This window comes from Phasianus colchicus, chromosome 4 (assembly GCF_987193195.1).
Source record: "Phasianus colchicus chromosome 4, bPhaCol1.hap1.1, whole genome shotgun sequence".
Taxonomy (NCBI): Eukaryota; Metazoa; Chordata; class Aves; order Galliformes; family Phasianidae; genus Phasianus; species Phasianus colchicus.
In genome coordinates, this window is record NC_143439.1 from 29,113,852 (window position 1) to 29,128,047 (window position 14,196).

At 38.4% G+C, this 14,196-nt stretch overlaps 1 long non-coding RNA gene across 3 annotated transcripts in view; it reads left to right on the forward strand.

Moving 5' to 3' along the window:
• Positions 1–14,196, forward strand: part of LOC116231132 (uncharacterized) — a 246,572-nt gene that overhangs the window by 169,395 nt on the left and 62,981 nt on the right. The window contains exon 3 of one of the 3 annotated variants that reach the window (XR_016465995.1): positions 10,620–10,912. The exons of the other annotated variants lie outside the window; for them this stretch is intronic. This is a non-coding gene — a long non-coding RNA (uncharacterized LOC116231132). Of the gene's footprint in view, positions 1–10,619; positions 10,913–14,196 lie in introns of those variants that run through there. 3 annotated transcript variants of the gene reach the window in all.

Here is a 14,196-nt window from a genome sequence, read left to right on the forward strand (position 1 = left end):
TATGTTTAATCATATGTTTACTGTGAAAAGTAAACCTCCAAATAGTTCTGGGTGAATTATGATCCCATTAAGAAAGAAAAGCTCTCCTTGTGATTACTGTAGTTAAAAAGAAAAAAAAAAGAAAGAAAAAAAATGTGTGTGTTTAGATTTGTGCTCTAGGAAGAAGCACTTTTCTGAAGAAAGACATTCACTGATATATTGAATGTTAAAAATAATATGTGCCATCTTAATTTTCAAAATGTCTGTGAGAGCATCAGAGTGATGATATGGGCGGGAAGGGGTAGCTATTCTGATCAGATGAAGACTCAGTTTTCTGATCACACCACAATTTAATTAACTGCTACAGTTGTACAGTTGATAAGCTGTTATTCAAAGTAGTTATCTGGCATCTGAGCCAGATGCTGTTTTTTTCTTTTTTTTTTTTTCTTCTTCTCTACGTGCCCTGGTAGTTTCAGTGTAGCTTTAAAATTCACCATTCTCCTTGAAATAAGAAAACTACAACAGTTGCTAGCATTGGTTTGAGAACTGCTGGTGGCTCTGGAAACAAGCCTGCAGTGCATATATCAACAGGCCTGGCTGTTTCAGGAGATGTACCCTGGGGAATAGAGGGTAATTACTGTTCGTAACAGCTTAGTGTGGGTTGCTACAGAAAAGATGTAGCCCAAACTCCTCTTGGAGGTTCACAGCAGAACAACTAGAAGTGATGCTTATATGATGCAGCATGGGGATAATATGGCTAGATTTAACAAAAATGTCCTCAAAGTAAGGGCAACTGTGAACTGGAACAGGCTGTGGAATTTTCATCCTTGGAGAGTTTCAAAACTTGTCTGGAAAAGACCCAGAGCAAATTCATCTAATGGAGCCCTGCTTGGTGCAAGTGTTTGAACTCAGGGCACCAGTTATTCTGTGATGGTGATAATAAAATCAGGCAAGTAAATGCAGAAGAATTAATTGCAGGAATATGAATTGATGCAGCAAAAACGTGGCAATGAATGGATTCCTGTGAAGATGTTGCACTGATGGGCACAGACTTCATTGTTGAAGTTCACTGTAAGTTCTCTGAAATTATTGGAATGAACTTCAGGAAGATTTTGGGCTCATGAAATTGTGCAGTATGAGTCAGGTGGGGTTCTCTGAGGTTCTTAAATTATTTCTAAAATTTGGATGAAGAAGTCCCTTTGCATATGGAGCACTCTTGAATGTATTTGAATATATTTGAGACTCATTATTCATGCAGGCAACAGTCTTTCTAATCATCTTGGCTTTCCAGTACAATTTTCCAGCAAAAAGTATTTCTTGTGGGAACATTTATCCCATCATTTGCTACTCTAAGATAGCTATATTAGGTTGGGTGATTTTTTTTCCTAAATATCTTCTTTTTTTCCTTTCTCCTTTTTTTTTTCTTCTTCTTCTCCTTTTTTTTTTTTTTTTTTTTTTTTTAGAATATATATATATATATATAAATAAATATATATATATATTTTTTTTTCTTTTTAACACATGATTCCCTAAAAAATATGTCTCTGGAAAATCTGAGCTTGCAACTGTATCTCCTTCTGTATCATTTGTTATCTTCCTTGCCATTAGTCAAAGGCCAACTTTTTTCATCTGAGGGGCAAAATCTTTTGGACCTATGTTGTAAACTGAGCCCTTTGGAAAATTCTGACATTTGAGCACCAGTTTTGCCCTCTGTATCTCTGTGAAGGATTTGAGACTTTACAGAATTTAAGATTGTTCAGAAAGTCTTGATCTAGTTGCTATCTTCTGCATTATGATATTTAGAATGTAGATCCAGACAATCCAGATAATGTGGATACCTTAAGTTCTCTAGGCCTGTGTTTGTGGGAGCCTAGTTTACTGTCAGGTTACTGTACTGCTAAAGCAGTGTATAACTTACTTTATAATTCAGAACAATAACTTACAGTAAAAAAGCAAATTTTACTTCACAGTTTGCTGACTTCAGTTCTCTAAGTTGAATTCTGATCACACACAACTAGAAGTGGTCTTCAGGATGAGTCCGGAGCAAATATCTGAGTGTAGAGCTCTCAGAGTTCTTTCATAGGATGATTCTGAGATTCTTTAAAAAATGGCCAAAATCTGATTGAACTCATGTAAGTTTTACAGCTAGCTTTAGGAGGCTGAGCAATGGTAGGAAATTATTTAAAGAATCTGACTCAAAAAAGTTATATTTTGGGACCAACAATTACTAGTGGATTAAAGCAGAAAATAATTAGGTATATATTCAAATCTAGAGAAATATAGTTTTTCTTTGACCTCGTTCACATGCCTTTTGATCTACTTCTCAGTTGTAGATAAAATCTATACAGTTGTCCATGAAAAGTAGAGTTTTAAATAAATGTGTTTGGCTTGGTAACTGTCCCAACATGAGGATAATTAATCATTATTTCATCATCCAGTTGGGGAAACAAAAACTGAACTATGTTACTGTGGTAACTTCTCTCACTAACTACACATTCGGGAATATCGTATTTTGAAAAAGACTCTTTAAATCATTTGTGGCACAAACAATGCTCTTCTTTCCTGTTTAAAAAAGGAAAGCCCTTAATTTTAATGTAAATAAGCCAACTGAAAAGCCAGTATTACTCTTTTAAAGTATACTCTACATCCCATCTGGTAGTCTGGACATAATTAATTACAAGTGGAATGTAAAGAAATGGCATGCCAAAAGCTTTAATGTGATTCCGAATCATGCCTTATGCCAATGTCACTCCCTGCCAGTGTGAACTGACATATCCTGTAGATGGGATTTGATGTATTCTGGCACCTAGAAGAAACTGTCAGTAGATTTTGGAGATTAAAATGGGAGAACAGGTGCACAACTCCTAATGGAATTTACCAACTCCAAGATAACACTTGCTAAGGGTTGTTTGACAACAAAAATAAGTGTGTTCCAGGAGACAATGGTAGCATTAGCTGGTAAGGAAACCAAAAATTTAAATTCCAGGCACCCCCCTGAAGTTATTTATCTGTGATCGACTTTCTTCCTTTTTTCCTTTTTCTCATTACAGTCCTTCCCTCTAACCACTTTTTCTGATTTTCCCTGACCTTAACACAGCAGAGCTGAGAAGGACCACTTTGAAGTATGTAGAAACCTTACTGACTTTGAGAAGAGTCAGGTTCTTTACCAAGCCTGTTATCTAGAAGCTGTAGTCATGATCTCAGGCATGCATATACGCTATTGAGCCTGATAATCTGCTCATTTGAGTGGACAGGTAGCAGAGAGTACTGGAGCCACTTAAAGTCAGGCTCAGAGCCAAGATTCCTCTGGAGCCTGAAGTCAGTCAGGGAGGCAGTTCAGGATCCAATTCCAACATCCTTCCTTAAAATGGAATTGCTGTAACTGGAGGGGAAGCCACGTGAGTAGTCAGGAAGACCCTTCTCTCCCCTCTTAAAATAGCTTGAGGTCCTAGAAGAACCCTAGCATTACCTGCTGTAAGGTCATGCTGAGCCCGGACTGAGCTTAGAATGCATACAAGTATAACATAGACACAAGGAATATTTGTCTAGCAAGCCAAAAAGCCAATCTTTTTCAGATTTGCCAGCAACAATTACTAAATCCCATCAAATTTTCTGGATGTGTCAGCTCCTGAGGAACTGGAAGGACAGTCCTCTCTGTGGAGGTGGCTCTAGAGAAATAGTGCATTGTCCTCTGTTCTTATCACTGCCGCAAACAGTAAGCCAGTACTGATGAAAATATTCACCTACTTCTGAAGGGCTACAATAAAAGTCCAGTTTTCCCTAGCACTAGATGACCTTTTGTCTTCTCTACTTTAGGCTCCAGATCAGAAAGCTTTTCCTAGTCAAAAAAGCATTTATTTTTAATGTCTCAGGGCTTTCTGAATACATGTGCTAGTGTAGTAAAATTACATAAGAAGAGATAGTTACATGGAAACAGGCCTTTTATATTTCATCTCAGATCAAGTTGTTGTAAGGAAGCATCAGCTGGCATGAACTCTTCCAATGACAACTTCTTCTTCAGTTTTATGTTTCATCCCTGGCAGTGTGGACAGGTGTGTCCTTAAGTTTGGACATTTGTGAGGCCCGTGCTTTTGGCAGTTGTCAAATCTTAGACAGCTCATTTCACCTCTCAGCTTTGAACATGACCTATGGAGGGCATTCTTTATGTGTTTTTTTAATGCCTTAGGGAATGCAGCCTTGACCTCAGGCGAGTTTTGACTTCCACATCTAGACAGTGTGTTACAGCTGTTCTAATAGGATCAGTTGTCTGGTGTCTTTTAAAGTCAAGCAGATTTTCTCAATCTAGTGCAGCACCTGTATTATTTTCTCTTGAAACGGCGTAGGCTTCTGAGTGCAGAACAATATCTGTTCCATTGATTTCAGTATGATGGTCAGTTATTTGGAGTGCTATTTTTTAAGATAAATAGAATAAGAGCTTTGCTACCTGAATTCAAGTATCTAATTTGACAAACATTCTGTTGTGTTACCTCTGTCATGAATGTGAAATAGCATGAGCTATACCTTAATTACTATTTTATTTCTGCTTTGTGGTACACATGCCTTTGACTTGAATTGTTGAGCAGTTTCTACAGTAGGATGTGATTCTGCTTTAAATCTATGAGTCCTTCAGAAAATGATATACACTGGCATTATAGGGAAGTTGGATACTCTAAAGGCAGTAAAGTCTTGATTTAGGTTAGAACTGCATAAATAATGTTGCCTTGATAGGTTGCTGAAGAACAGCTAATAAAAACAATAAATTGTTCTTCTAATTCTGTTCAAAATACTAGTCCTGTCATATATCCCTAATCCAACTACTTTAACAACAGTTAGGAGCTGAATTAGGAATTTATGAGAGGAGCTTGTGGTAAAGGCTGACAGAGGAGTATGGGTACAGCTTTTTGTCTCCATTGCCTTGCTGCAAGGAACGCAGCTGCCTTCTTCCCAGTCTTGATGACTACCATTCTGAGTCTTTTGGTACAGCCACCCCCAGCCCGACTCTTTGCAAAGGCACTTGTCAAAAGGGAGGGTTTTAGGGAAGTCATGCATTACAACAATCAGGATGTGTCTGGTTCTATGCTGAGCTCCAGTATTAATCTTTTCTGTGTGACCTTCAGGAAGCCACTTGACCTTCATAGAATCATAGAATGGCTGAGGTTGGAAGGGACCTTAAAGCCTACACAACTCCAACTCCAGAGAAAGAAGGAGGCTAGCATGACTGACTTTGATACTGCCTCGAGATGACATTTTTAGAGATTTTTTTTTTCTGCAGCAATATATATCATAAATATATGAATGTATCTTACTTCAGCATCTGAGCAGTGTGTTCAAAATTTATGATTTTTTTTTTTTTTTCCCCCAAAAGCAGTTCCTTCTAAGCACATATGGAAAAAAAAAAATAATTTCTGGCCATTTTCTGAAGTACATGGAAATGCATTCTTTTGAAAATCTTTTCTTTAGTCCTAAGAGAATCACTCAGCCTGTAACAGAGCTACCCACACAACAAACAACACTAAATTAACCATTTGGTAATTTGAAGCAATGAGTGACAGAGAATACCATGACTTCTCAGGTTTGATAAAGAATTTGTTTTCAATTTAAATTGCATCTCTGCTTATGATGTCCTTTCTCCACCCACACTGCAGAACTGATACTTTGCCTGCAAATCCATCTATCCCTGGTGCTGCTCATTACCACCTGCATTCACCATGCTCTCAGTGAACAAGTGCTGAATACCCTGAACATAAGCAATGTGTCTGCATTCCTATGTGTTGATAAATTTCTCTGTTATGCTGATGATGTGTTATCTTCCTAGCCACTGTGGCAAGGCATGTGATTTTGTATGCTGTGTCTATAATACCAGCCTGTTCCCACAAGGATCAATGACAGCCAGAAACAGGGAATGTGTTTGCATTAAATCAGAGCATGCTGGAGTTAAAGTCTGTCACTTCATGTGGCTCTGGTTCTTGGTGTTCCCTACTTGAGTGTCTCTTTGAAAAATGATTGCTTTGGCATGTGGTAATGCAGGAGATGTTGCACTGTGGTACTTCAAAGAAGGGATTCAAGTTCTGCCCGTTTATAGCATATGGCAGCTTCCTGCAGGTCATAAAAAGTTTTTTGCAATGATGCACATTGCCCTCAAAACACATATTGTCTGTGATGTTTGCATTGCAGTTCTAATCTGTGAGGAATATTTGTCTGATATCTTTTTGGAAACTAGAGAGGCAGAGATCAAGCAAGTAAGAACACACAAGGAAAGGATGAAGCCTAGTTTGAGCCCTTGCTCCAGAAACCGTGTTTACACTTTGTGTGAAAGTCTCTGGATTAAATGCAAGAGCAGGAACAGGAGCCTTTAGTTTGATGACTAAAAGCCTCTAGACTTTGGATGTGGCTCTGGGGCCTGTCCAGATCATTGGGTCTGAAGCACCATTGCCATGTGGAAAGCTTCACTCCTGCCTATGGGCCAAAACCACAACGATTCAGGCACCAAGGGATCAGGTGATAGCTATGTGAAGATTTCACGTCTACTATCGCACAGTGTTCCATTTTTATTTTTTTAACATAGGTATGACTCTTGATTCTTAGGCATTTTTTTTAAACTCTGGAAAGTTTGCTCTTTGTTGTTTCAGGCAGTTAGGCTGTGTTATAGGCAGACGTCTTACATGCTCTGATGTGATTAGTTGTACTGCTGAGCCTGAGGTTTGTAAGCTCTTTATCAGATTGCCTATGATTTGGTACTGGAAAGTGATATGTTATATTGCAGTGGGCTGTGAAATCTGAAATGAGCGTGAGAGCTACCACAGTGACTGAAAGCTTGTGAAACATGAAATATCTTATGACTTCAACTTTAAACAAATTCTTTCGAAAGAAATTATACGCTATAAGTTGATCAGATTTGTGATATCTGATTAAGTTTTGTTGACGTCAGTCATGGGACAGTGTGCTCCCCTCGTCTCAGTCCTCACTATTTTCTTGGCTTCTCTCAGATCTGTAGGCTTGCACTGAGACAAATGTATTCAGTTGGCTGCTTCCAATCAGAGCATGAGCATGTTTATCTCTGTATTAACACAGGGTGTCATGTTAATCTTCAAGTAGTTTTTCCTCAGATGGTGATAGCTTCAAATCAGATTATTGTATAAAAATGTACTACTTTGAAATGCTTCTTTAGATGTTTTATGTTAATTCCATTATAATAGGCCACAATCAGGCAATTGTGATGGTAGTAATTTTCATTGCTTTTATAGAAATTTAAGATAGCTTGGCGTGTGCCCAGAAAATGCTTCTTCAAACACAAACAGCCATCAGCTCTTGTTGGTAACCATAAATGTTCTACAACCTTCTAAAAGGTGTAACAGAGCAAAATTACTGTAGATTTGGGGGTGTGGAGAGATGCTTTTTAACATATGCAACATTTTTTAATGATATATTGAAACAGGGATCTAAAGGGAACACGTTCAGTTATGCTGTTAGAGCATTAGAAAACTGAAATAACTCGTAAGGTATCTGCTAAGACTGAAATAACGTCAATGGATTGTAAAAAGCCTTCAATACCACACTAGCAGGGGAGATAATTCAACATATTGCATTGGTACAGAACACTTTAATGAGACAATGAATAAATTTTGTAGAAAATAACAGTGTAGAGAATAGTACTGTCAGCCTAGGCTCTGACATTTCCTAGTTGAAATTCCCACTGATTTAATATCAGTTAACATCTTCAACTGCAGCTCCTACAGGAGCAGCAATAGGAAAGCGCATTTGTGCTGACGTCACTTTACATCCAGGGCTTGTATGTCTAGCTGCTGCATCCATCTGGCTGCCCAGCTGAATAACCACGTGCAGAACATCTGTCTTATTTCAAAGCCAGCAGAGAGATAGGCGTCTATTCAGTGGTCACATGCATCCTCCAGTGAGGATGCTGACCTAACCTGCAGGCAATGTATCAGAGCTTTGGAAGCAGTGGTGTAGTTGTATGAGTTTCATAGCTGCAGGTGGTCTACTGCTTCACTGATGGTACTACTCAATAGAACTGCATTTGGGAAGGCAGCTAAATTGCTTCCAGACCCAAGGCCATTCATAACGGGTTGACTTGGATGGCTTCACTTTGTCCTCCCTCAGTCTTCCCTGTTCTGGCCTAAGCCTGACTCTCAATTCACTGATAACTAATTTATTTAGATGCTGATGCTACTGCTGTATTGATGACAACTGGTCTTGTGTCCCACAGTACAAGTGGCATGAGGAAGCACTGACTCACCATACCTTAAGATGCCTAAAGGTGGGGAGATCTGAGCATAGCATCCCTCTTTTTGATACAGGGAGGAGGATGGCAGGAGATGGAGTGGATACAAAATGCTGCTATTAGAAAGTCATCATATTAGCAAGTCAAGTACGGGGACAGAGAGCTACTGGTGATGATGGAGAAGATGCAGGTCTGGAGTAGGAGAAGAAGGAGATGTGTGATTTGGTCCAGATGATGATATGACATATCTATTGTTCTTTAGACCAACGAATATGAGTTTTTCATATATATTATCGGTGAAGTGGAGAGATGAAATAATGAAAAAGATGGATAAATTCCTTCATTGTACTGTAATTTCATGATCTTCTGCCTGAATCTGGGCTTTGTTGCTGCAGTCAGGAACATCAGTTATATAGACAATTTCCATCACTTATGGCATCCATGACAAAATAGGAATTTGTGTTCAGGACCTTTTCTTTATATTCTTTATTCTCATGATCAGAGGAGAACACTTGGCCAGTCTTTTTGCTTGTGCAGATTGGGAACGCTTTCAGCATCCTGCAGATAAAAATAGCCGTTGTCATACTTATTGCTAGCTTTCATGCCTACAGTCTGTAAGTATGCTTGTTTCTAACTCTGATAGTATAAGGGAATAAATGCAATCTGCATGTGTAAACGCTGATGGGATACTGGTTGGTGCTTAGGGATGTGGCCAAAACAGTAAAGCTGTTATTTAATATTACCTTACAAAACAGAAAGAACCAGAGGCTGCTTTCTGTCTTCTGTCAGTCTGAACACACGAGAGAGAGAGAGAGACCTCTACTTTCTTGCTCTCTGAAAACAAGCTTCTTGTGAAACCTTCAGGCAGTGGAAAGCCTAGGCTTTGAGAGAAAATTAGAGGGTGACAATTAAATCAATGACATGAGACTACAGCAGGTTAAAGAGGTAGTTTGCACTGCTGGAGCAGACAGACAGACCCAGCCCAAGAACAGAGACAGACTATTTAAGGGATGAAGCCCACACATCCTGCCTTTCTTTCTTCAGTTTTGGGGTCTAAGTTGCTTTTGGTTGTACTTTTTTTTCCCAGTGCTCTTAAAGAAGAATTATTGTGAGCTGACAAACTGATGCTTGTCCTGCTCAATCCCTCTTTTCTCAGGAGTAAAAATTCTCACTAGTGTAAGTGAGCAAATTCCTGTTTTTGAATTGCATGATACCATATACAAGGTAGAGTGACTAAAAATAAATAAAAAGTCATTATTGAAAATGTGTTTAAACCTGATTAAACTTTTTAAAGCTCTAGTCCTTTGAAGCATTTTCTCACAGGCACCTTCAGAGCCCATTGGAAATCTGCAGAATCTCATTGTCTGATACAATGCAAATAGTATTATGTGTAGCATCAGTAATACAGTGTTTTTCTAAGCACATAGAGAAATTGCACTTAAATAGAACTCAACTCTAAAGAAATTGATATATCAGATGGGATACGGCCTAGAGGAGGGCTTTTGAGTAGTTCCCTTCTATACTGCTGTGGCACTTGCTCACGTTTAACTTTGCCTGACAGTTTGCATTTTAAAGATTTCCTATACACAAGCAAAGACTATGTATGCACAGAACAGCATACCATAAAGGGGCTTTGTGGAATAAAGAAAAATGTTTATTGTCATTTTCTCTTTATGAATTATTGTTATTGCTAGATCCAACAGCACAACAGGTAGTAAAACTGTGGCAGTGTTTATATGAGAAAACCAAGGTTGTAAGAAAAAGTAGAAATGTATGGTTCAGTAACTGAGTCACTTTCAAAGCCTTAAAAATGATTCTCCTCTAATAACCTGAGGAGATCCAACATTTCTTCCAATTGTCTTAACTACAGAGTAAGGCTTTAATTTTTCCTTTTTAATTTCTCTTATTCTTAAATGGATACAAAACTGACATTGAAAAACATGAAGAAGAAAATGTTCTTCTCTGTAATAGCACCATCCTTGTTCCTATAATGTGGTGATGAAAATTTAGGAACTTCAAGAATTCTAATGAGCCAATTTGTGAATCTTTTATATGTAATTATGTCTTCTCAGAATTCATCTCTATATTTCCTCTCAAATTAGGGTGAAAATTCTATTTTTCCTGTGAAGCGATCTGAAAAGTGTTGTTTTAGTTCTTTATTTTTTCTCTTCTGAAGGTTTAAACACTTCATCAGTGTAAAATGTGTGAGGTTTTTTTTCTTGCCATTTTCTGAAAAAAATCCCTTAAAAGATATACTAGCAGCTCTACCTGTAATAGTGAACAGCTATTCATATAAAAAGTATCAATGGGTTTTTAATATAACTATCTTAGCTTAGATGTAGTTAATAGCCTGTCCCTCTGCAAAACAATTCCTTTCTTTTCACTCTTCCTCTCCGTGTAGCTCTTCCACTGTCTAAAGATGGTATAAGGGCTTCGAACTGCAAAAAGAGATGAGGTCTGATCTCCTGTGGTTCATGGAGAACACCCACCACCACCAAAACAGACCCCTGGAGCCAGATTCGAACTGTGCTCTGCTCTTCGAATGCTCTATATGAAAGCAGGAGAAGGAGATATTGAGGCAGAATCTGACTCCAAACAGAAGAAGAGCAACTCAACCAATTTTGACACGAAGAAATGTCTTCTTACATTTCTTAGAGGTCTTTTAGATGTCACAGCAGATTCAATTGTAATGTATGTTCCCATAGCAACTCCCGTGGTTCTTGGCTGGTTTTGTTTCCGCAGACATTTATTAACTTTTTAAGCTTAAATGCAATGGTAATGAAATATATAGTGTCCTTTAAGCCCAGCTAAAGGAGAGGGCACAAAAATAATAAAAGGAAGTTGAAAAAAGAGAAAGAACACAAACCAAGCAGTTTTAGGGATGTGCAGCTGAGATAAAAAGAGTCAGAGAGAGGTACTGTAACAGTGTGTCATAAAACATTGTAGGCCTCCCTCCAAGTATTTATTTTATGCTTAAAATTACCAGAGGTTATCCCAGGAGTACGATAAGTCACTGGTTATGGGAGTGCTGTTGGCTTTTGTTAAGTCTCCATTTTGTATAGAAACTGTAGTTTATAAACAACAGTTTTGCTTTTGGATTTTGTAGGTACAATAAGCTTGTTTAAACTGTTCTGCAAATAGCTTCCCATACACAGCCTTTCTGCACAAAATTCCCAGCTATGCTCATGCTTGACAGCCAGAGCAAGTACATGGGAAGAGATGACCACACCGGCTTCCATCAGAGACACAGCTCTGCATCTCTGCTTGAAAGTCCTCTCTACCCCTGGGTTGGAGAAAGAACTGTGAAATATCCCTTGGTTTCCTATTTTTAAGACAATTCTTCCTGTAAAAGTAGGAATAAGAAGGATGAGGGCTTTTTCTGGCTGTTGCCAACTGTAGCATAAGGAATATACATCTTGTGGCTGACGCTGTATTATTGTAGCACATGATGCAGTGGATAAGATACAGCAGAACAGTTCATATGAGTATGCAGTCTCTTTCTTTGAGGGCTAAGAATATGAGACACTGAAAGATGAGAGCACACGCAGGTCCATAAGAACTGTGTTGGATTTACTTCCTCTGTCATTAGGTAAAGTTGTCAATACAAAGTTAATACAGTTTAATGAGACACATGGGAGGCAAGGATAACCACATTCTTACAGTCATTCTTAGCTGTAAGTTAAAATCATGTGTGAAAGTTTAATGAGAATTATCATGGTCCACAGCATTTCATGCAAATTGTGCATTGAGGAAAGTTTTCCCCAGCTGATAAACTCCCACCGGGAAGAATTTGCTATATCCTAACAGCATATCACTGTCTAAAGTACAGATTTTCCCTAGTGTATTTCATCGCTCCAACTGAAACCAGCACTTCTGTGGCAAGCTCCAGCATAATCTTATTACTTACAGGAGATAGGGCCAGTTTCCTTGTTGGCATGAACTTGCTTTTTCAGATGCGGACAACACTTGAACAGCTTTGTTTAATGCTTCATCACCACACTGAACTTATGACTGAAGGAGAATGGTTATTTGAATGTCATAGTGTGTTTGGGCTCAACCACTTTCTAGAGCTAAGCTATTTAGTTAACACTTGCAATGTCTTCCAGTTCTCTCAGTTTTCCCTCTGTCATCCTCTGGTGGGCATCTCTTAACTGTACACTTGCATGTATGCTAGTGAGGACAAGGTCAATGGTAAGTTTCTTGCACTTGGAAGTAAAAATACTAAGAGTTTTGTGAATCTGAAAACTTAACTTTTTGTATTTGTTTAATAATATTCTTTTCTTTTCTATACTTTAAGCACTTGTCACTGTCCATCCAGTTGCAGGGTAGCAGGATGTTGTAACTATGCCAGAATGTTTTACTGAAGTGTAAAAAAAAAAGAAGTGAGTTATTGATACCTATAAATTGTACCCCATGGTCCCAAAGCTAGCAAGCAGTATGAACTTCATTAAAATTGGTATAGAATATAAAAAATAAATAAACCCTTATCTTAAAGCAGCAGCCCTGGACTCCTTTGGGGCAGCCCAAATACCTGCTACCTTCTGCTGAGACCACCTTCCTACTAGCCCCTTAAACTCTTCTTAGTTCCTCATAATTACGGTTTTCAGGAGATAATGTATCAAACGTGTAGATGCATTAAATATTCACCTATATACTATACTGGGTAGAAATAGCATAAACTGGTCTGCTGATAATGTATTACAGATGACCTCTCTATGAGGCTTTCTAATAAAATAGGTCAGTGATCATTATACCATTTTGCGTTTTGTTTTTCAGTAGTATTCAAAAGGAGAAGCAGTCTTCTGTTGCAACTTAAGTTAAAGAATAACCGCCCTAGGGAGTTAGAAAAATTGTGAGTGGGGTTCTAAATCTTTGGGTTCTGTAATACTTGCATATGTGTTTATATATATGCTATATATATATATATTGAAATATATATATGGAATTGCTGAGTCCTCCTGTGTTTAGCAGTGTCACAGAGGAAATTACTGCCACAGAAGGTTGTACTATAAAGTAACATGGAAACACATATAAAGATATGAATATATTTCAGGGGAAAAAATAAAGCTTGAAACAATTCTATTTGTATTTAAGGTTTAAGAATAAGAGCTGAGAAACTTTGATTCCCCCCCTAAGGTTTCCAGACGTCACATCTGGATTTACTGGAACTCAGACTTTTATTCCCATTGTGTTTCAATCTCTATTAATGACATTCAGGCAAGTGGTATTGCCACATTGCTCACACTACTAAAAAGCAGTCATTTTATTTCAGTGGTTTTGTTCTGAACAAGCATCTATTTCAAGATGAGAAACAAGCTACCTCCACAACCTGGTGCCCAGCTCCTTGGGTTATACAGAGATAAGTGTGTATGACAAGGCCTCCAGATTTTTTCTAAGGCTTACATCAGGCTCTCAATATCCTATGAGTTGAAAGGTGCTTTAGAAAATCACTTCCCACCTCTTGGGACTGGCATTGAATCAAAAGGCCAGAGTCTTGGCACGCAGCTTGAAAGGTATTAGATAGGATGCACTATAGAGCAGAAAGTCATAGTGAAAAATTTGCCTTCAACTGATGGGAAAGCCCCCTAGAAACTCATCCACTTCTGTGCTCTTTGAGGCACTCATTTATTACCAGGTAAAATACCAAACCAATTCAGGGCACCTGGATCTAACCACAGCTGCCTTCCTCTTTTGAAACAAGTGTTTGAAATTACATTCTTAACAGAATGCTAAGGTAGATTCCTTGGATAATTCCTGAGTAAGAAATGCTCTTTTGGAAGGAAATCTCATCTGAAAGAGAGCTGTTTCTTAAGGCTCTCATCTGTTCTGCCATAGAATGGCTTGGGTTAGAAGAGACTCCAGGGATCATCAAGTTCCATCCTCTCTGCAACAGGCAGAGTTGCCAACTGCTAGATCAAGTGCTAGATCAGATTGCCCAGGGCCCCATTCAATCCGGCCTTGAACACCTCCAGGGGATG